The 20,968-nt window shown below is 43.4% G+C and overlaps 2 long non-coding RNA genes across 3 annotated transcripts in view; both read right to left on the reverse strand.

Annotated features, from left to right (window-relative positions):
* LOC112443448 (uncharacterized) overlaps nt 1-11,748 on the reverse strand; it is a 93,134-nt gene extending 81,386 nt beyond the window's left edge. The window contains exons 1-3 of one of the 2 annotated variants that reach the window (XR_003031818.2): nt 10,382-11,747; nt 9,596-9,802; nt 9,018-9,112 (exon numbers count right to left, since the gene is read on the reverse strand). This is a non-coding gene — a long non-coding RNA (uncharacterized lncRNA). Of the gene's footprint in view, nt 1-9,017; nt 9,113-9,595; nt 9,803-10,381 lie in introns of both variants that reach the window. The other variant, XR_009492357.1, reaches the window with a different exon arrangement.
* A 1,669-nt stretch (nt 11,749-13,417) lies between these two features.
* Nucleotides 13,418-16,517, reverse strand: LOC112443451 (uncharacterized). The gene is made up of 3 exons (XR_009492358.1): nt 16,436-16,517; nt 14,155-14,318; nt 13,418-13,709 (listed from the first exon to the last, which is right to left on the reverse strand). It is a non-coding gene; the product is annotated as an uncharacterized lncRNA (long non-coding RNA).
* Between the last annotated feature and the right edge of the window lie 4,451 nt (nt 16,518-20,968).

Genomic DNA, 20,968 nt, shown 5'->3' on the forward strand with positions numbered 1-20,968 from the left:
GACCTTATGCTCTTATCCTTGCCAGGTGCATTCATGTTGCTGCAAAAGGCATTATTTCATTCATTTTTGTGGCTGAGTCATGCTCCATCGTGTGTATAGATATACCACATCTTCTTTACCCATCTATCTGATGATGTACATTCTGGTTGCTCCCACGTCTTGGCTCATGTAAACTGTGGTGCAGTGAACGTTGGGATCCATGTGTCTTTCAAATTGTCGTTTCTCTCTGCATCCGTGTTTAAGATGAGATGACTGGATCATGTGGAAGTTCCGTTTCAGTTTTTAAGGAGCCTCCTTGCTTTTGTTTATCACGCATGTGTGCATGCTAAGTGTCTTCAGTTGTGTCCGACTCTTTGCGACGCCATGGACTGTAGCCTGCCAGGCTCCTCTCTCCATGGGCTTCTTATTGCTGGAGGGCGGGTGTCCTTTACAACCCCTCAGGTCTCATGAATTTCAAGTGCCCCTAGGTGTGGACTTCCCTTGCAGCTCAGCTGGTAAAGAATCCCACCTGCAATGCAGGAGATCTGGGTTCTGTCCGCGAGTTGAGAAGATCCCCTGGAGAAGGGAGAGGCTACCCACCCCAGTATTCTGGCCTGGAGAATTCCACGGACTGTATAGTCCATGGGGTCGCAAAGAGCTGGGCATGACTGCGCGACTTTCAGGAGGTGGTTTTACAAGTTGTAGTTACAGGAAACGTCCACAAGGCGGCAGCACTGATTTATGCCCCACTCCAGTTCCTTCAGCAACCTGAGCCCTAGAGTCAACTCCTGTTGCTGGGTTGTAGGATAGATGGAATATGCCAGAGCCAGGCTCGTTACTTCTTCCCCCTTACACTGCATCTGGCAGACAAAACCCAAACCCTGGCCAGAGTGGGTTGCGGATGATCCTCTTGTACTTAGGTGGGGGACAACGAGGGGCCCAGTGTGGACCCCACCTCTGGAAGAAGTTGAGACCTGGTGACTTTTCAGAACACTTTTAGCTCAGTGGCTCCATTGTCTCTTGAGTCTCCTAGGATTGGTTGACATTTATGAGGTACCACCTGGACATGGAGACTGGGGTCCCATCCATAGTGGACCAGGTACTCCAGTTTCAAGGGGGCAGTCATTTGCTGGCCCACCCTCACATTTTGCCTAGCTCTGTAGTCCTCCAACCTTCGGACCCACGCCAGACAGGCTCCAGGAAGGCAGCAGCAGCCCAGGTCACCCAGGCCTGAGGGGAATACCACTGGCAGTTCTGTTCTTTCTTTTCTTTTTAAATTTAATTCTTATTTTATAGTGAAATAGCATTGATTTTCACTGTCCTCTTTTTTGGGTGTATGGCCACCTGATTCAGTTATTTTGATACACACACACATACATATACACACACAAACACACACATACATATACATGTGTTTATGTATATATACACACACATACATACTTCTTCTGATTCTTTGCCCTGATAGGTTACTACAGAGCATTGAGTAGGACTCCCTGTGCTATACTGTAGGTCCTCATTAATTATCTCTTGTGTACGTGCTGTGAATATGCTAATCCAAACCTCCTAAATTATTCCTCTCACCACCCCAGGCTGCCCTGTTGGTTGAAACAAGTTTGTTTTTTTTGTTGTTGTTGTTTGTAAGTCTGTGCATCTGTTTCTGTTTTGTAAATTAGCTCATTTATACTTATTGATTCATAGATGCAGCCCACAAGTAATATAGTGGTATGTCTTGGTGTGATTCCATGCACTTAGTATGATCATTGCCAGGTCCTTCCGTCTTGCTGGAAATGGCTTTATTTCATCCTTTTTCATGACTGAGTCATACATGTATTTCCCTTATCTATCCGATAATGGACATTTTTGTTGCTTCTATGTTGTGACTAGAGGAAACATTGCTATGATGAATGTTGCTGTGCATGTTTCTATTTTAATTAGTGTTTCACTTTTCTTCAGAGAAGTGCCCAGAACTAGAATTTTTAGATTGTATGGTGTTTTTGTTTTTAATTGTTTTGGAACATCATTGCTGTTTTCCATACTGGCTATACCAATTTGAAGTCCCACCAACCGTGCAAAAATATTGTTTTTTTTTTTCCTTTGCTTCCTAGCTAACCCTAGTTATCTCTTGTCTTTTAATAGCCATGATAGTGAGTCTATGAGGTGTGAGGCCTATCTTATTGTCATTTTGCTTTACATTTCCCAGTGAGGTTCAGAACACCTTTTAGGCAGAATTGCTATCTTTAACATCTTTGTTACACCCGTACTACACACGGTGCAGGCTGTTCAGTTCAGTCGCTCAGTCGTGTCCGACTCTTCATGACCCCATGGACTGCAGCACGCCAGGCCTCCCTGTCCTTCACCAACTCCCGGAGTTCACTCAGACTCACGTCCATCGAGTCAGTGATGCCATCCAGCCATCTCATCCTCTGTCATCCCCTTCTCCTCCCACGTTCAATCTCTGCCAGCATCAGGGTCTTTTCTGAGGAGTCAGTTCTTTGCATCAGGTGGCCAAAGTATTGGAGTTTCAGCTTCAGCATTAGTCCTTCCAATGAATATTCAGGACTGATTGCCTTTAGGATGGACTGGTTGGATCTCCTTGCAGTCCAAGGGACTCTCAAGAGTCTGCTCCAACACCACAGTTCAAAAGCATCAGTTCTTTGGTGCTCAGCTTTCTTTATAGCCCAACTCTCTCATCCATACATGACCACTGGAATAACCATACTTTTGAGTAGACGGACCTTTGTTGACAAAGTAATGTCTCTGCTTTTTAATATGCTGTCTAGGTTGGTGATAGCTTTTCTCCCAAGGAGCAAGTGTCTTTTAATTTCATGACTGCAGTCACCATCTGTGATGATTTTGGAGCCCCAAAAATAAAGTCTGTCTCTGTTTCTATGTTTCCCCATCTGTTTGCCATGAAGTGTTGGGACCGGATGCCGTGGTCTTAGTTTTTTGAATGTTGAGTTTTAAGCCAACTTTTTCCACTTTCCTCTTTCACTTTCATCAAGAGGCTTTTTAGTTCCTCTTCACTTTCTGCCATAAGGGTGGTGTCATCTGCATATCTGAGGTTATTGATATTTCTCCTGGCAATCTTGATTCCAGCTTGTGCTTCTTCCAGCCCAGCATTTCTCATGATGTACTCTGCATATAAGTTAAATAAGCAGGGTGACAATATACAGCCTTGATGTACTCCTTTCCCAATTTGAAACCAGTCTGTTGTTCCATGTCCAGTTCTAACTGTTGCTTCCTGACCTGCATACACATTTCTCAGGAGGCAGGTCACATGGTCTGGTATTCCCATCTCTTTAAGAATTTTCCACAGTTTGTTGTGATCCACACAGTCAAAGGCTTTGGCATAGTCAATAAAGCAGAAATAGATGTTTTTCTTGAACTCTTTGCTTTTTTGATGATCCAACGGATGTGGCAATTTGATCTCTGATTCCTCTGCTTTTTCTATATCCAGCTTGAACATCTGGAAGTTCATGGTTCATGTACTGTTGAAGCCTGGCTTGGAGAATTTTGAGCATTACTAGCGTGTGAGATGAGTGCAATTGTGCGGTAGTTTGAGCATTCTTTGGCATTGCGTTTCTTTGGGATTAGAATGAAAACTGACCTTTTTCAGTGGTTATAAACTTAGGTTGAAATTAATTTGTTAATACTCAAGTGTTTTGGGCTTCCATGGTAGCTCAGTTGGTAAAAAGTGTGCCTGCAGTGCAGGAGACCAGGGTTCAATCCCTGGGTCAGGAAGATCCCCTGGAGAAGGAAATGGCAACCCACTCCAGTATTCTTGCCTGGAGAATCCTACGGACAGAGAAGCCTGGCGGCCTACAGTCCATAGCGTCACAAAAGTTGGACATGACATAGTATAGTGACTAAACCGTCACCAGTGGCTAATGGTATTGAGCATTACATATATCTGTTGATCAAATGTTTTTCTTCCTTGGAGAAATGTGTATTCAGATCCTCTGCCCATTTTAAAGTGAGACTCTTTGGGTTTTTTTTTTTTTTTTTTTTTCATTTTGTTAACTGAGTTGCATAAGTTATTTATTTATATAACCAGAGATTATCTTCTTCTTGGATATAAAATTAACAGATATCTTCTCCAGTGCAGTAGGTGGACTTTTCACTTGTTGATGGTTTTCTTTGTTGTGCAAATGCTCTGTAGCTTCATGTAGTTTTGTGTGTTTATTTTAGCTTTTGTTGTCATTACCCTTTTTAGAAAATTTTTATTTATTTTTGACTGGACTGGGGCTTCCTTGCTGCAGGTGGGCTTTCTGTAGTTGAGACAAGTGCGGGCTTCACCTTGTTGCAGAGCGTGGGCTCTAGGCTAACAGACTTCAGTAGTCTTGGTGCACAGGCTTAGCTGCTCCATGGCATGTGAGATCTTCCTGGATCAGGGATTGAACTCACGTCCCCTGCATTGGCTGGCAGATTTTTATCCACTGTGCCACCAGCGAAGTCCTGCCATTGCCTTTGGATTCAGATCTAAGACTGGTCAGAGAGCTTTCCATCCATTTTTTGTTCCAGAAGTTTCACAGTTTCAGGTTTTACATTCACATGTCTAATCCATTTTGATTTAGTTGTTTTGTACAGTGTAAGATAGGGGTTCATGTTCATTCTTATGTATGTGGCTGTTGCGTTTTCTCAGTACCACTTGTTGAATAAACTGTCTTTTCCCCACATATATTCTTGGCTGTTTGCCTTGCTAAGAGTAGGCTAATGCCTCTTTTCTGTTCTTCAGTTCACACAGTTGAGTTCAGTCGCTCAGTCTTGTCCCACTCTTTGCGACCCCATGGACTGCAGCACGCCAGGCTTCCCTGTCCATCACCAACTCCCAGAGCTTGCTCAAACTAATGTCCTTTGAGTCGGTGATGCCACCCAACCATCTTATCCTCTGTCGTCCCCTTCTCCTCCTGCCTTCAATCTTTCCCAGCATCAGGGTCTTTTCTAGTGAGTCAGTTTTTCATATCAGGCGGCCAAAGTATTGGAGTTTCAGCTTCAGCATCAGTCCTTCCAATGAATATTCAGGACTGATTTCTTGAAGACAGCTCTAGTCTTTCCCATTCTATTGTTTTCCTCTATTTCTTTGCATTGATCACTGAGGCCGGCTTTTTTCTCTCTCCTTGCTGTTCTTTGGAACTCTGCATTCAAATTGGTATAGCTTTCCTTTTCTCCTTTGCCTTTAGCTTCTCTTCTTTCTCAGCTGTTATTTTTTCTCTTCTTAAGTAAAGAAATTTCTAAAATATGTGAAACTGTTGATAGCAGATCCCAGTTCCCAAGAGACAGTCTGGTCATTTAACATTCTGCTTTGGGAGCTACTGTGAGGAACTTAGCAGTCAAGACCCTAATCAAAGCTCTAGTGGAATATTTTAAAATGCAGTCAGTAACCATCCAGGTAATGGCCGTACAAGAGAGGTAAAAGCTCTTTGGCATGTTTATATCTGACCTCATCTGTTAACCTTGAGGAAAGGTAATGAAACTTATACTCAAGAGATTATATTATCTACTTCAAGAAAAATCTGCTCCTGACTTTAGAGGAAATGCTTTCAATTTTTCACCATTGAGGATAATGTTTGCTGTGGGTTTGTCATATATAGCTTTTATTATGTTGAGGTATGTTCCTTCTATTCCTGCTTTCTGGAGAGTTTTTATCATAAATGGGTGTTGAATTTTGTCAAAGGCTTTCTCTGCATCTATTGAGATAATCATATGGTTTTTATTTTTCAATTTGTTAATGTGGTGTATTACATTGATTGATTTGCGGATATTGAAGAATCCTTGCATCCCTCGGATAAAGCCCACTTGATCATGGTGTATGATCTTTTTAATGTGTTGTTGGATTCTGATTGCTAGAATTTTGTTAAGGATTTTTGCATCTATGTTCATTAGTGATATTGGCCTGTAGTTTCTTTTTTTGTGGGATCTTTGTCATGTTTTGGTATTAGGGTGATGGTGGCCTCATAAATGAGTTTGGAAGTTTACCTTCCTCTGCAATTTTCTGGAAGAGTTTCAGCAGGATAGGTGTTAGCTCTTCTCTAAATTTTTGGTAAAATTCAGCTGTGAAGCCGTCTGGACCTGGGCTTTTGTTTGCTGGAAGATTTTTGATTACAGTTTCAATTTCCGTGCTTGTGATGGGTCTGTTAAGATTTTCTATTTCTTCCTGGTCAAGTTTTGGAAAGTTGTACTTTTCTAAGAATTTGTCCATTTCTTCCTCGTTGTCCATTTTATTGGCATATAATTGTTGATAGTAGTCTCTTATGATCCTTTGTATTTCTGTGTTGTCTGTTGTGATCTCTCCATTTTCGTTACTAATTTTATTGATTTGATTTTTCTCCCTTTGTTTCTTGATGAGTCTGGCTAATGGTTTGTCAATTTTATTTATCCTTTCAAAGAACCAGCTTTTGGTTTTGTTGATTTTTGCTATGGTCTCTTTTGTTTCCTTTGCATTTATTTCTCCTCTAAGTTTTAAGATTTCTTTCACAAGACAAGGGTGCCCACTTTCACCATTACTATTCAACATAGTTTTGGAAGTTTTGGCCACAGCAATCAGAGCAGAAAAAGAAAGAAAAGGAATCCAAATTGGAAAAGAAGAAGTAAAACTCTCACTGTTTGCAGATGACATGATCCTCTACATAGAAAACCCTAAAGACTCCACCAGAAAATTACTAGAACTAATCAATGACTATAGTAAAGTTGCAGGATATAAAATCAACACACAGAAATCCCTTGCATTCCTATACACTAATAATGAGAAAACAGAAAGAGAAATTAAGGAAACAATTCCATTCACCATTGCAACAGAAAGAACAAAATACTTAGGAATATATCTACCTAAAGAAACTAAAGACCTATATATAGAAAACTATAAAACACTGGTAATATAAATCAAAGAGGACACTAATAGATGGAGAAATATACCATGTTCATGGATTGGAAGAATCAATATAGTGAAAATGAGTATACTACCCAAAGCAATTTATAGATTCAATGCAATCCCTATCAAGCTACCAACGGTATTCTTCACAGAGCTAGAACAAATAATTTCACAATTTGTATGGAAATACAAAAAACCTCGAATAGCCAAAGCAATCTTAAGAAAGAAGAATGGAACTGGAGGAATCAACCTACCTGACTTCAGGCTCTACTACAAAGCCACAGTTATCAAGACAGTATGGTACTGGCACAAAGACAGAAATATAGATCAATGGAACAAAATAGAAAGCCCAGAGATAAATCCACGCACATATGGACACCTTATCTTTGACAAAGGAGGCAAGAATATACGATGGATTAAAGACAATCTCTTTAACAAGTGGTGCTGGGAAATCTGGTCAACCACTTGTAAAAGAATGAAAATAGAACACTTTCTAACACCATACACAAAAAAAAACTCAAAGTGGATTAAAGATCTCAATGTAAGGCCAGAAACTATAAAACTCCTAGAGGAGAACATAGGCAAAACACTCTCTGACATACATCACAGCAGGATCCTCTATGACCCACCTCCCAGAATATTGGAAATAAAAGCAAAAATAAACAAATGGGACCTAATTAACCTTAAAAGCTTCTGCACATCAAAGGAAACTATTAGCAAGGTGAAAAGACAGCCTTCAGAATGGGAGAAAATAATAGCAAATGAAGCAACTGACAAACAACTAATCTCAAAAATATACAAGCAACTCCTACAGCTCAACTCCAGAAAAATAAATGACCCAATCAAAAAATGGGCCAAAGAACTAAATAGACATTTCTTCAAAGAAGACATACAGATGGCTAACAAACACATGAAAAGATGCTCAACATCACTCATTATCAGAGAAATGCAAATCAAAACCACTATGAGGTACCATTTCACACCAGTCAGAATGGCTGTGATCCAAAAGTCTACAAATAATAAATGCTGGAGAGGGTGTGGAGAAAAAGGAACCCTCTTACACTGTTGGTGGGAATGCAAACTAGTACAGCCACTATGGAGAACAGTGTGGAGATTCCTTAAAAACCTGGAAATAGAACTGCCTTATGATCCAGCAATCCCACTGCTGGGCATACACACTGAGGAAACCAGAAGGGAAAGAGACACATGTACCCCAATGTTCATCACAGCACTGCTTATAATAGCCAGGACATGGAAGCAACCTAGATGTCCATCAGCAGATGAATGGATAAGAAAGCAGTGGTACATATACACAATGGAGTATTACTCAGCCATTAAAAAGAATACATTTGAATCAGTTCTAATGAGGTGGATGAAACTGGAGCCTATTTTACAGAGTGAAGTAAGCCAGAAGGAAAAACATCAATACAGTATACTAATGTATATATATGGAATTTAGAAAGATGGTAACAATAACCCTTTGTACGAGACAGCAAAAGAGACACTGATGTATAGAACAGTCTTATGGACTCTGTGGGAGAGGGAGAGGGTGGGAAGATTTGGGAGAATGGCATTGAAACATGTAAAATATCATGTATGAAACGAGATGCCAGTCCAGGTTCTATGCATGATACTGGATGCATGGGGCTAGAGCACTGGGACGACCCAGAGGGATGGTATGGGGAGGGAGGAGGGAGGAGGGTTCAGGATGGGGAACACATGTATACCTGTGGTGGATTCATTTTGATATTTGGCAAAACTATAAAATAAATATTTTGGCAAAAATAAAATAAAATTTAAAAAAAAAGAAAAAAAAGAAAAATCTGCTTAATGAATAAGTAATAAGCACATTTTTAAAGAAAATGAAATTCCTGGGGACTCTTCTGAAAAAGCTTAAAATCCCAATTTGGGAATGTGCTTACCATTTGACTATGTACATGATAATTAGCTCACAATTTCTGGGCCAGAAAGTTTTGTTATTACTAAGTAATGCACTAGGAAAAAAGCCACTACCTAAAGGTCTGCTGTGACCAACACTGATTTAATACATATTTCTAGGATCCTGTTGCAAATAGCTATATTAAAATACCATGCAATAATATCAAACAGGATAAAGATACCTGGAAGGAGGGTGAAATAGAGATGAAACAGCTGTGATAAAAATTACCTTTATCTTGAGTGATCTGTAGAATTAAGGAAGGTACAGGAGATGGTTATCTGGGATGAGGGAGAATAATTTGTGTTGTTTGCGTAGTTACAGGGCTGTAAGACAAAGGTTAAATGAGAGAGCTTATTAATGCTTTGTTTAACCCTTTTCAGACCCTTCTCCGCTCCTAACCATTACTGTCCAAGGAAATCTGAAACTCCTTCTGGCATCCAAGTTCCTTCACCATCTGGCTTTTGCATCTGTGTTTTAAACAGATTTCCTTCTACTCCACTCAGAAGGTAGTAAGACCCAGGGGTATGGGTCTGGGTTTAATTTCTAATTCTAGAAATTAGAATTTGTCTCCATGGGGCTTTGAATGAGATTACTCCTTTTCTCTTAGCCTCAGTCTCTCTCTGTAAAGGGGCTCATTCCTCTTAGGCTTAAATGAAGATTAAATGAAATAGTCTATGTCGTGGACTTAATGTCATGTTTGACGTAAGGTAGGCATACCAGAAATGTTAGCTATTAGACAAAGATAAATCTAAATCCTCTCTGGCCGCTAGCGGTGACCTCCCTTCCAGCTCAAAGGCTCTTCTCACCCCATGTCTTCGGTCTGAATCCTTCCTTCACGCGCCTTTGCAGAAAGCTTCCGACTCCCCTTTGGCGCTCCTGCTCCCTCCTCTGTTCCCTGGGAGGCGCACACTCAGCAGCGGGGCAGCACCTCCCTGAGCTCAGGGGGCGGGTCCTGGCCATCTTCATCACAGTGCCGGTGCCCACGCAGGGCCCAGGGAGTGTTAGAGACACCGCTGATGAGCGAGGCAGGGAGAAAGGGAAAGGTGACCAGAGGGGAGAACGGTGGGAATCAGAGAGAGGAGGCGATGTGAGGACACAGATACAGACCAAAGACGCCCCCGCCCCACCCCGAGGGTGCGCTGGGGAGAGGGAAAAGCCGATCAGAGGCACGTGATCACGGTTTTCCCTCTGTGGTGGCTGTTGCCAGCTAGTAAATGGCTCCTCCAGCTCCTCCGTGGGGTCACTGCTAGCATAAAGCTGCTCTGTGTTAACAGGATCCCTGTGCAGTCATCAGAGAATGTGCAATAGGCGCTCTGTGTGCGGGGACATTATAATAGACTCTCTGAAGCTGCCGCTTAGACCCCTTGCTCTTTCTGTGCACAGCTCTGATGGAATCTCAGAATGTGTGCAAACCAGGGCCGCTGGAGTTACACAGTTGTCCTGGATGGAGGGGGAGAGAGTTAGACTTTCTGAAGCCGTGGGCTCTAGAATGATGACTTCACCATCGCCCCTGGGTGCAGCCAGCCCCAGCCTCCCTGGTGGTAATTCTCACCATGATGCCTGCTCACAAATCCGGGTCTACCCTCGCCTACCTGCTGCAGCTGCTCTGCCTGTTGTCTCAACCAGGTAGACTTGGGGGATTTCTGTCTATTTTCGGCCATCGAGCTGGAATTTAATAATCTTCTTCCTGGTGCGTGTCTGCCTGAGATTTCTCCAGACTTGTGGCCGGAGAGGTCTTGCTAGGGAAGGTGGAGGCCGAATGTCACTGGGGGCAGGAGGGCACTCCAGGGTTCTCCTCCCCAAAGGCCAGCTATTCGGAGCTCAGGGCCAGGCTGGCCAGCTTCAGAGATGTGTTCATGACGTGTGGTGTCAAGGGCTTCGAAAGGGACCTTGCTCCCAAATTCTCCCACGTTGGCCTCTGTTATTTCAAGGACCGTGAACATAGCATACAGATACCTTGAGATCATAGAAGTGGTTTTATGTCCTACTGTGTGCTCATTCTCACACTGCACTTTACAGGTATTATGGGCTTTAAGTTAATCTCTAGACCAGTTGTATTCATTTATATATTCATGACATTCACAAAGCACGTATGATGTTTCGAAATATGTTAACAAAAACAGTTAACAAAACAGTCTCTGCTCTCCTAAAGCTTACTGAAATAAGCTAATATATATATATGTCAGGTGGTTACCTGTGCTCTGATGAAGATGAACAAAGCCCAGACAGGGAGAGGGGAAGTCTGTTGTTTTACATAAAGGTATCCAGGAAGCCCTGCAGGATGAGGGCATTCTTGAGCAAAGATTGGAAGGAGGGAAGGAGGAAACATGCCGGAAAGAGTGATACAGGCCCAGGGGCTGGAAGTGCAAAGGTCCTGAGGAGAAGTGTGTTGACTCTTCCCCGGGATCAGCACGGGGGAGGTGTGCTGAGAGCGGAGTGAGGCGAGGAAGCAGCAGGGATGCAGCAGGCAGGGAGGGAACAGCCCAGTCACGTGTGGTGTGTCGCGGTTAGAAGTTTGCGTTTCCCTGAGTGAGATGAGGGGCACTGAGCAGGAGCCTGCCACGAGGTGAGTTGTGTTTCACAAGACTCATTCCTCCTGTTGTACCACAAACCACGGGAGAGAAAGCGGAGGGGGCAGGGGTCTGAAGAGGCGATGGCTTGGACTATGGTGGTCAGAGTGGCGAGAAGTGGTTGAGTTCTCAGGATGGTTGTCCATGTGCTGAACGTGGAACATGTATAACAAGAAAGAAAGAAAAGCCAACAAACTCTCCAGAGCTTTCAAGCCGAGTCACTGGACCAATGGAGCCGAAATGGGAAAGGCTGAGAAAGGGACAGATTAGCCTACATTGCTGAGGTAGAGGTTGTTGCCCCATTTTACAGATGGAGAAACTGTGGCATGAAGTTGCCCAAGATCACATAACTAGAAAAGTATGGAGTGGATTTGACCCTAACCTTATTTGATTCTCTCAACCTGAATTCCACAAGGCAGATATACATTACAAAATATGTATCCTGTGATAATATGTATTATATAATAAGTTACATAACCCGGGATTCTCTTAGTTACAAGTGGCAGGAATTCTAGAGAAGCTGAGGTGAAGATACAAAGTAAAGCAGAGGGTAGTCGGCTCTGCTGATTGGTGTGGTGGGATGGCTACTGGGTAGGTGACTCGTAGAACCAAAGAATGCTCTATGGAGCCCAGGGCTCAGGACCTGAACTGAGGGGTCTGAGTCAGTAGGGTGACTCAGTGCACCTGGCCTCCCCTTCCTGCCTTCTTCTTTTGGGGGTTGAACCCAGTGTCTCCCGTGACTATGCAGCTGAACTGAACCCTTGACAGGCGTCTTCCACAGGGTGTCAGACATGCATGTTAGCAGTTACAGCTGTAGATTACAGGCAGAATGTAACTTCTTTCCCCCAACATTTATGTACCAATCCAAGGGATAACATTTATGTTATTATTCAAAATAATTATTCCCCCATCCCTCTAAGAGGATTGAGCCTCCCTGGCCACTGCCGTGTGGCTTACCAGCCCTCCCATGGGACAGGCATGCATCGCCTCATTGGCTTTGCTTCTGGTCATCTGACATGCCTTGGTGACTGAGCTGAAGGTGAACGGTGCATAAGGAGGTAAACCCCAGGAGGCACCGGGGGTTTCTGCCAGCCCTCTTGCTTTTCTCCTCTGTCGTTAGACCAGGTGTACCCCCTCAGGGACTCATGCATTGGCCTGGGCCCAAGAATGAAAAGACACGAAGAGTCCCAAACCCAACATAAATCTTCTAGGTGTAATGTGAACGAAAAGATGTTTGCTGCTCTGAGGCACCAAGCTACTGAGGATGTTTGTTATCAAAGCACAGCTGCGGGGGGCCATGGAGCCTCTCTTTGGTGGCGTTTATGTCACGGGCCCTCCCTGTGACACACCAACTGATGTGCTAGGGGAGGGTGGCACCGTGTCACTAAAGGTGCCCAGGCTGCACTGTGGTGACTGCCCGCAGCTTCGTGGGTCTGCAGACCAGACTTCACTTCTAGTCATACAAATACCAGTGTGCACCCATAGGGCAGTCCTCCGTCAGATAACTCAGTGGTCCAGACTCCCTTCTTCTTGTAACCCTTGATCTGTATATCTGGCCTCCAGGGTCTTGAGCCATGGAAGAAAGCTGAACATTTGTAAAGAATGTCTTTAAGGGCCATCATGGGAAATGTCAATACGATTTTCATTCATATCCCACCAAATAGCAGGATCCCACCTAATTGCAAAGCAGGCTGGAAATTACAGTTTTCCGACATGCCCACAAAGAAGGAAACAGAATTGAATTGGGTTATCTTGTGGCACAGTCTCTGTCATAGAACTGCGTTTGCCCATCTTAAGGCATGCCCCACCTCTGTGGTCTTTATTACCAAAGGACAACAGGAAAAGTGAGAAATCCCAAACAGTGGTAACCACTGTCCACTCTGAGATAACACTGTGGCAGGTAACTAAGTGCAGTGACTCAGGAACCAGGGACCAGCTGTGGTCCTGTACCTTCAACTTACAAAGAGTAACAGTGGACCCTCTAGCCATGAGTCTACTCTCGTTATATATATATATGACATCAAAATTAACTTTAAATATGATTTTTTGGGAGCTTCTTTGAAAGTTTGACAAAAGTCAAGGACACTGCAATTGCCCAGATGCAAGAAAGATTTAATGGGTTCAACATCCTTCAAAGCTTGTATGCTTCAGGCCACAATCCTCAAAAATGATCTATCAGGCCCCTTCCAACTTTGACAGTTTATGATTCAGTTGGACAGATCTGAGGAGGAAAAGATGAAGGAAGAACAGGAGAGCTGCTGGGCAGTGGAGAGGAGACCTCACCTAGGGGCGATGTGCTCGGAAGTCCTGCTCAGGGCCTGTCACCCTCTTCTTTCCATCTGCAATAAAACTTAACCCACAGACAGTTTTATCATGTCCTGCTGGAGCTGATCAAAAAAATATATATCAGATAGATTTATTTTCACACATTTTCAATGAGTTGACAGTCTCTTATCCTGAACTGAAATATGGTTTCGGCGATATCATCTCATTTGCAACACAGCCCACTTTGTGCATCGGAATGACGAATGGCTGATCTACAGGTTGGTAAATAAGGAGACAGCCATCAGCCATGCCCTATTCACGATTGTTAGCATGAATCAGTTTTACATGATGCGTCATATATCTCAGAGCGGAGCAAGGAGCCTCTCTGGAAGGCAGAGATGCGAGGCCATCCTGAGTACACCACTAACTTGTCTGGGTATCTTGGCACTTGTACTGTCAGCCACTTGTCTATAAGAAATATGGGTCTCTGTCCCTTTCATTAAAATTGTATTCTTAAGAAATAGACATACCTTGTTGTACCCCCACAGGATTGGAGCACTGGGGAAAGGGAGGCAGCTAGTCTGCTTCTAGTCTGTGGCCATAGCTGAGGTCCTTGCCTTAGGATAACCATCTTATAAATGTCCAAGGTGGAGTCTGTGACAGAGACTGGATGGGGCAATTTGAAGATAAACTCCTAGAATTAAAAATAAAAGAAAACGTTTAAAGGGCCATTCCTAAGTGTGACATCTTCACAATTGAGAGTTTGTTCATCCCCTCATTCAGAAGACAGGTCCACTGAGCATTGTTCTGCAGTGACAAAGATCCTCTTTCCAAGTCCAGAGTCCTATTCGAGTTGGGGAGATAAGACACATACCAGAGTCATCTAGTTAACAAGGAGTCTCTAAAGCCTGCACAAGAGGCCCACAGTCAGCATTCTGCATGAGGCCCATGGAATGGTGTGGGCCGTGTTGAGGACCAAAGTGTCTTGCTCAATAAGCCCCACAGAGCCAATGTTTCTAGTAGGTAGGACAGATCATCAGTTCTTTGACCAAAGTGAGGAGTTTCCTTCCCAGAAAGAGGAAGATCGAGTCAAAGTCGGTGATCCCCAGTGCTGCCTCTGCCTGGGGATCTACACCTGGTCTCGCCCAGGCCATGAGCCCACCTCTGCAGTCAAGGTTTCCAATATGAACCTCTTAGTAAACTGTATGGGACTAGTGTTCAAAAATACATACTTGTCAAACTTATGGTTGCCAGAGGGGAAGGATGAAGGGAAACGATAGTCAGAGAGTTTGGGGTGGATGTGCACACACTGTTATATTTAAAACGGATAAGCAACAAGGACCTGTATAGCACACGGAACTCTGCTCCGTGTTATGTGGCAGCCTGGATGAGTGGGGAATTGGAGGGAGAATGGATACATGTGTATGTATGACTGAGTCCCTTTGCTGTTCACCTGAAATTGTCACAACATTGTTAATCAGCTATACCCCAATGTAAAGTAAAAATTAAGAAAATACATGTTTGTATTCCTGCACACACTAAAAGCAAATCCACAGGGACTGGGACCCAACGTTTATTCTTATCTCCTATCTTGGGTTCCTCCCAGGGCATATTACCATTAAATGGAATGGCATGTAAAATAATCTACTGCATGTAAAATAATAAACTTAAAACACATCATTTATCATTCTTTTATCATCATGGGCTTAATACCTTTTTTTTTTTTTTTAGTTAAAATAACTTCTAAAAAATGTTTACTTTTTACACGTAAATATATTTCAAGCTAGTGTGTGGAAACAAAGATAAGGCCAATCAAATGCTGCTGGTCATTTAAGACAAAGGAGTGGTTACTTGCAGGTGACGTTATTGAGATTGAGGTCATGCAGGAGGAGGAGTTTGAGTTGATTGCTAAGGATGGTGAGATTTAAATATTTAGAGGTTGGCAGTCTGACATTCCAGCTAGAGAAATGATCAGAAAAAGGCTAGAGGTGGTTGTGCTTGCGTGTATAACAGAGGCAGCCATAGGTAGTGACAGAAAATAATTTGGAGCAGAAAACTGCAAGGCTTGAATGCCAGGTTTAGGGTTTTGAGGAGGATGTAGGGAGTCAGGAAGTTTTTCAAGTGAAAATAACATCATTTGAGTGATGGTGGCAGAGCGTTAAAGCACTGGAAGTGGAAAGTTTGGAGGTTTGAAGGACGCTTAGTAGACAGGCGTCAGTCCAGAGGTGTGAGTCTAAACTAGTCAACATGTAGGAGGGGCGGGTAAAGAGGAGGGAAACATAACCTCTGAGGGCCAGCTGTATGAGTTTAGCAGTTACCTTCATAAAGGGATGAGGAGAGAATGAAGAATTAGAGATGGAGCTTCCTCTGTGTGTGTGTGTGTCTGTCTGTCTATCTCCCCAACTAGACTGTGAAGTCCTGGAGGAAAAGGATTCACATCAGAATCTCAAGTATCCTTTGTCCAAAGTAGAAGCTCAGTAAATGCTTGCTGAATTTCACCCTGCCCCCGCCCCCAACATTTTTGCTTTCTATTCCCAGAAACTCTGCTCCCTAGCGGGTGGAGAGTCCCTCTGATAAAGCAGACCTAGGACTTCCTGGGGCAGACTGGCATAGTCCTCTCAGGCTTAGACAGAGAATGGAGCCAGCCACTGGGAATGGACTGGAAAACTGATGTGCCGTGTGGCTAACAGCTAGAAGGATATCTACCCTTTCTGTGGCTTTGTTGATTATCGCTTTTCAGTGATTTGGAATAACAGGAAACTCAGAAACAGTCCATTAGTGTGGTGCTTCTTACACTATAAAACTCCTCACTGCTCTTGCTAGACCTTCAGACTCCTGCTTGAAGATTTCCAGTATTAAGAGATCAGTACCCTGACATTATTGGATGATTCTGTATCTGTTTCCAAGTTCTAGAACTCTCAGCTTTCTATTCTATGGTTTTTATGTCACAGCTGTGGGCTCTTATGTCCATGTACACACCAGCCTGCCCACTGCCATTTTTCTTATGGTTCTGAACCCTTCAGGTCTTAAGATTTCCTAAAAATAATGTAGAAGACTATTTAGAAGGATCTGGAATTTCAATGTAATAGGAATCATGCTGCATTCAAACTCAGGTGCACTTGAGGAGGAAAAACTTTCACAAAGATTTTTAAGCTGAAATGCTGTATCTGCAGTAGTTTTCCTCAATTACCACAGCATCCTAGATAGCAAAAAGGATGTGGGTAGAGATTCTGATTAGGGCCCTCATCTCATTGTTGGATTTTCTTCGATTAATAATATCAGATGAACTCACCTCCTTATGATTTGACAGTCCAAATTTTGCTTATTATTGGAGTTGTCAGGGAGAGAAGGAGAGAAATACTATAGAAAATAGCAGAGATACTCTAAGGCATTTAGTTGAAGCAACCGGAAAGGAAAACACATCAAGAAGCCATTCAGTGAATGTACATCAATTCATGAAAATCCACTTATGGTCCTTTTGCCTTGAGAAACATCACACGTCTTTGGCAGACGATAGGCTGAAGGGAACGTAAGTTTTCCCACTATCGCATAGCGATAATCTGTACCCACCAGCCCTGTCTTTTTTTCTTCTAGAGAAAGCCAGCTGCTGCTTCCACATTACAGCTGTCACTGCTGCATGAAGCCTTTTCTTCATGTAGGTCATTGTGTACTCACTTGTTCCAAGCAACCAGCTACTTGGGGATAGAAAGATGACCAAGACCCAACCTCTGCCTTAGAAAGTTCACATTCTCCAAATTTCAGGGTTTCCAAACCCTCCTTCCCTGCCTTTCCAAGAGTCTCTTCTACACACTCTGTGCCTGCCTGCTATGTCACTTCAGTTGTGACCGACTCTTTGTGATCCTATGAACTTGTAGCCTGCCTACTGGAGTGGCTTGCTATGCCCTTCCCAGGGGGTCTTCCCAACCCAGAGATTGAACCCACATCTCTTATGTCTCTTGCACTGACAGGCCGGTTCTTTACAGCTCTACTCTATGGCTTATCATTATTCTAGGAAACATGGCATTGGGGATCAAAATTAGTTGTGTTTATCTGGACCGAGCAGTTTGGAAGATAGTGGGATAGTAGCCTTCTAGGTATGTTAAATAGCCTACATTTGTCAATGAAACCTAAGAACCTGCCGGCTCACAATGAGCACATTGTTAACTGGAGGTCTCTGGTCCAGAGGTCTGTCATGCATTTGTGCACCTTGCTTCTTTGAACTTTAGTAAAAAGCTATTTATATGTGAGAGTTGAACTTTGAAGAAAGCTGTGCGCTGAAGAACTGATGCTTTTGAACTGTGGTGTTGCAGAAGACTCTTGAGAGTCCCTTGGGCTGCAAGGAGATCCAACCAGTCCATCCTAAAGGAGGTCAGTCCTGGGTGTTCATTGAAAGGACTGATGCTAAAGCTGAAACTCCAGTACTTTGGCCACCTCATGCAATGAGTTGACTCATTGGAAAAGACTCTGATGCTGGGAGGGATTGGGGGCAGGAGGAGAGGGGGACGACAGAGGACGAGATGGCTGGATAGCATCACTGACTCGATGGACGTGAGTCTGAGTGAACTCCGGGAGTTGGTGATGGACAGGGAGGCCTGGCGTGCTGCGATTCATGGGGTCTCAGAGTCGGACACGACTGAGCGACTGAGCTGAACTGATATATATGTGTGTGCATTCCCATCAGATTTATCCTAATGGTTTGGATTCTTGATCTGGGGTTTCTTTCCTTTCCTTTTTCCTTTTATTATCATTTGCTTATTTTTGGCTGTGCTGGTTCTTTGTTGCTGCGTGGTTTTGTCTCTAGCTGTGGTGAGCAGGGGCTGCTCTCTAGTTGTGGAACACGGGCTTCTTATTGCAGTGGCTTCTCTTGCTGTGAAGCACAGGCTCTAGGGCATGTGAGCCTCAGCGGTGGTGGCATGGTGGGCTCAGTAGTTGCAATTCCCGGGTACATGTGGCTCACGGGCTTAGTTGCCCTGTGGCATTTGGGATCTTCCTAGACCAGGGATCGAACCCATGTCTCCGGCACTGGCAGGCAGATTCTTTACTTCTGAGCCACCAGGGAAGCCCCTGATTTGTGGTTTCTTAGCTTCAAAATTCTTTTTTAGATGCCGGCTCCAGGTTTCTTTCTAAGCAGAGAGTAATTCTCTAGCCCACCAAAGGTGACCCTACACTATAAGAAGTTAGGCACTGTCCTTCCCAAACCCCTCGCCATGGAGTGGTCTAGAAAAGGAAACAAGAGTTAAGGCTCAACACCGAAAAGAATACCTGCAGCAGTCTCTGCCTTCATAGGGAAAAATAAATAGAGCTCTGTATGAAGACTTTGAACATTCCCATTCAAACTGTTTTAAAGACATAAATCTAAACTCATCCATAAAACGCTGAATGGTTTGCTTAATATCTGGCACACCAGCTCTCGGGCTCACTCCCCCATGCCTGCGTGTGAGCATCACATCGTCTGGAAGGAAATGGTGTTTCCATGAGCTCTTTCAGGGAATTTAGTGCTCCAGAAGGAGCTGTATTTTTCAGGGGCTCCCAAACTCACCCCTGAGGTACCATAAAAGATTAAGCTTGCCTCATTCGTGGGAAGTAGATTTTTTTAAATCCTGATTTATTTCAAATTTCGGTAGTAAAGCATTCTGATCGACCCCGTGTGGATAAGAGAAACAAAGAAGATAGAAACCATGACACAGAAAACATTTTCTGAAAATTGTTTCCTTTTCCCATCAAGATGCATTTCAACAATATGCAAATTAGGTGGTGCCATTGTGCGATAATTATGTTTTCCTAATGTTTCCACAACAGCCCTGCTTTTGCCAGACTTCAATATTGTGGCAGCATAATGGTCACTGTGGAAGGGATGAACACCCACTATATCTGGGTAAGGAAGACCTTGGAAAATCAAATTCAGATAATGCAAAGAATATACTTTCCATTGCTAATTTGTTTCACAGTTATCTTAGCAAGGGTGAAAAATAGTGTTCTTTTCAGAAAAAAAAAAATTGGATAAAATGCAAGTGAATTAGAAACACCCTGAAGTGCACACCCCTCAAATTCTAAACATATTCTTTAAAAGCTTCCCGGGACCATCAGATACACAGGCTGCGTTGATCCCAATACAGCTGATTCATCAACGTGCAAGCCACTGGAGGAAAGTTCTGGGCAGTTAATAACCACTGTCTTTTGTCAAGTCAGTCTGCAAAATGCACTAGATTAAACAAAGTTATCCAAGTTTTATTCCTATAGAAACACTCTGATGTGGTAATATTGAAGAGTTATTGTCCAAACCCAGATAAAAGCATTTCCAATCTGTGTGGAAATGGAACCCTGTTTTCACAGAGACTCAAGAGATCAGAGTGCCAAGAAGTAGTCTTTGGGGAACTTTGGCTACCCCAGTACCCACTGTTAAACTAGAATTGTAGTCCAGTTGACCGAAGGCCAAACTAGAAATAAAATCTCAGATTCCCAGATTCTCAGAACAGCTCTCCACTCCCTCTTGTTTGTTCACTGTCTGCTTGTTTGGCAGAAGCTCATCTGATATTGACACATTTATAACTGCTTACTTTTTATAAGATTGTAGAATTTTTCTATAGGTAGCGGTAGATCAGTAATATCGTAGTTTATGCTTACTCCTTGGAAGGAAAGTTATGACCAACCTAGATAGCATATTCAAAAGCAGAGACATTACTTTGCCAACAAAGGTCCATCTAGCCAAAGCTATGGTTTTTCCAGTGGTCATGTATGGATGTGAGAGTTGGACTGTGAAGAAAGCTGAGCGCTGAAGAACTGATGCTTTTGAACTGTGGTGTTGGAGAAGACTCTTGAGAGTCCCTTGGACTACAAGGAGATCCAACCAACTGAGAGAGAGATGAGATCCAACTGATCCTCTCATCCTAAAGGAGGTGAGATCCAACTGATCGTCTCATCCTAAAGGAGATCGGTCCTGGGTGTTCATTGGAAGGACTGATGTTGAAGCTGAAACTCCAATACTTTGGCCACCTGATGTGAAGAGCTGACTCATTTGAAAAGACCCTGATGCTGGGGAAGATTGAAGGCAGGAGGAGAAGGGGACAACAGAGGATGAGATGGTTGGATGGCATCACCAACTCAATGGACATGAGTTTGGGTGCACTCCAGAAGTTGGTGATAGACAGGGAGGCCTGGCATGCTGCAGTTCATGGGGTCACCAAGAGCTGGATGTGACTGAGTGACTAAAATGAACTGATGCTTTTCATATCCTAAATGAATTTTATAGTTTAAAACATGCATATCTGCCCCTAGGTAATTGTTTAAATAGATGCATCCCTTTATAGCAGGGGTCTCAGACCTCACTGCTTCTGAGGCCAGGGC

The sequence above is a fragment of the Bos taurus genome, chromosome 22 (assembly GCF_002263795.3).
Source record: "Bos taurus isolate L1 Dominette 01449 registration number 42190680 breed Hereford chromosome 22, ARS-UCD2.0, whole genome shotgun sequence".
Classification (NCBI taxonomy): Eukaryota; Metazoa; Chordata; class Mammalia; order Artiodactyla; family Bovidae; genus Bos; species Bos taurus.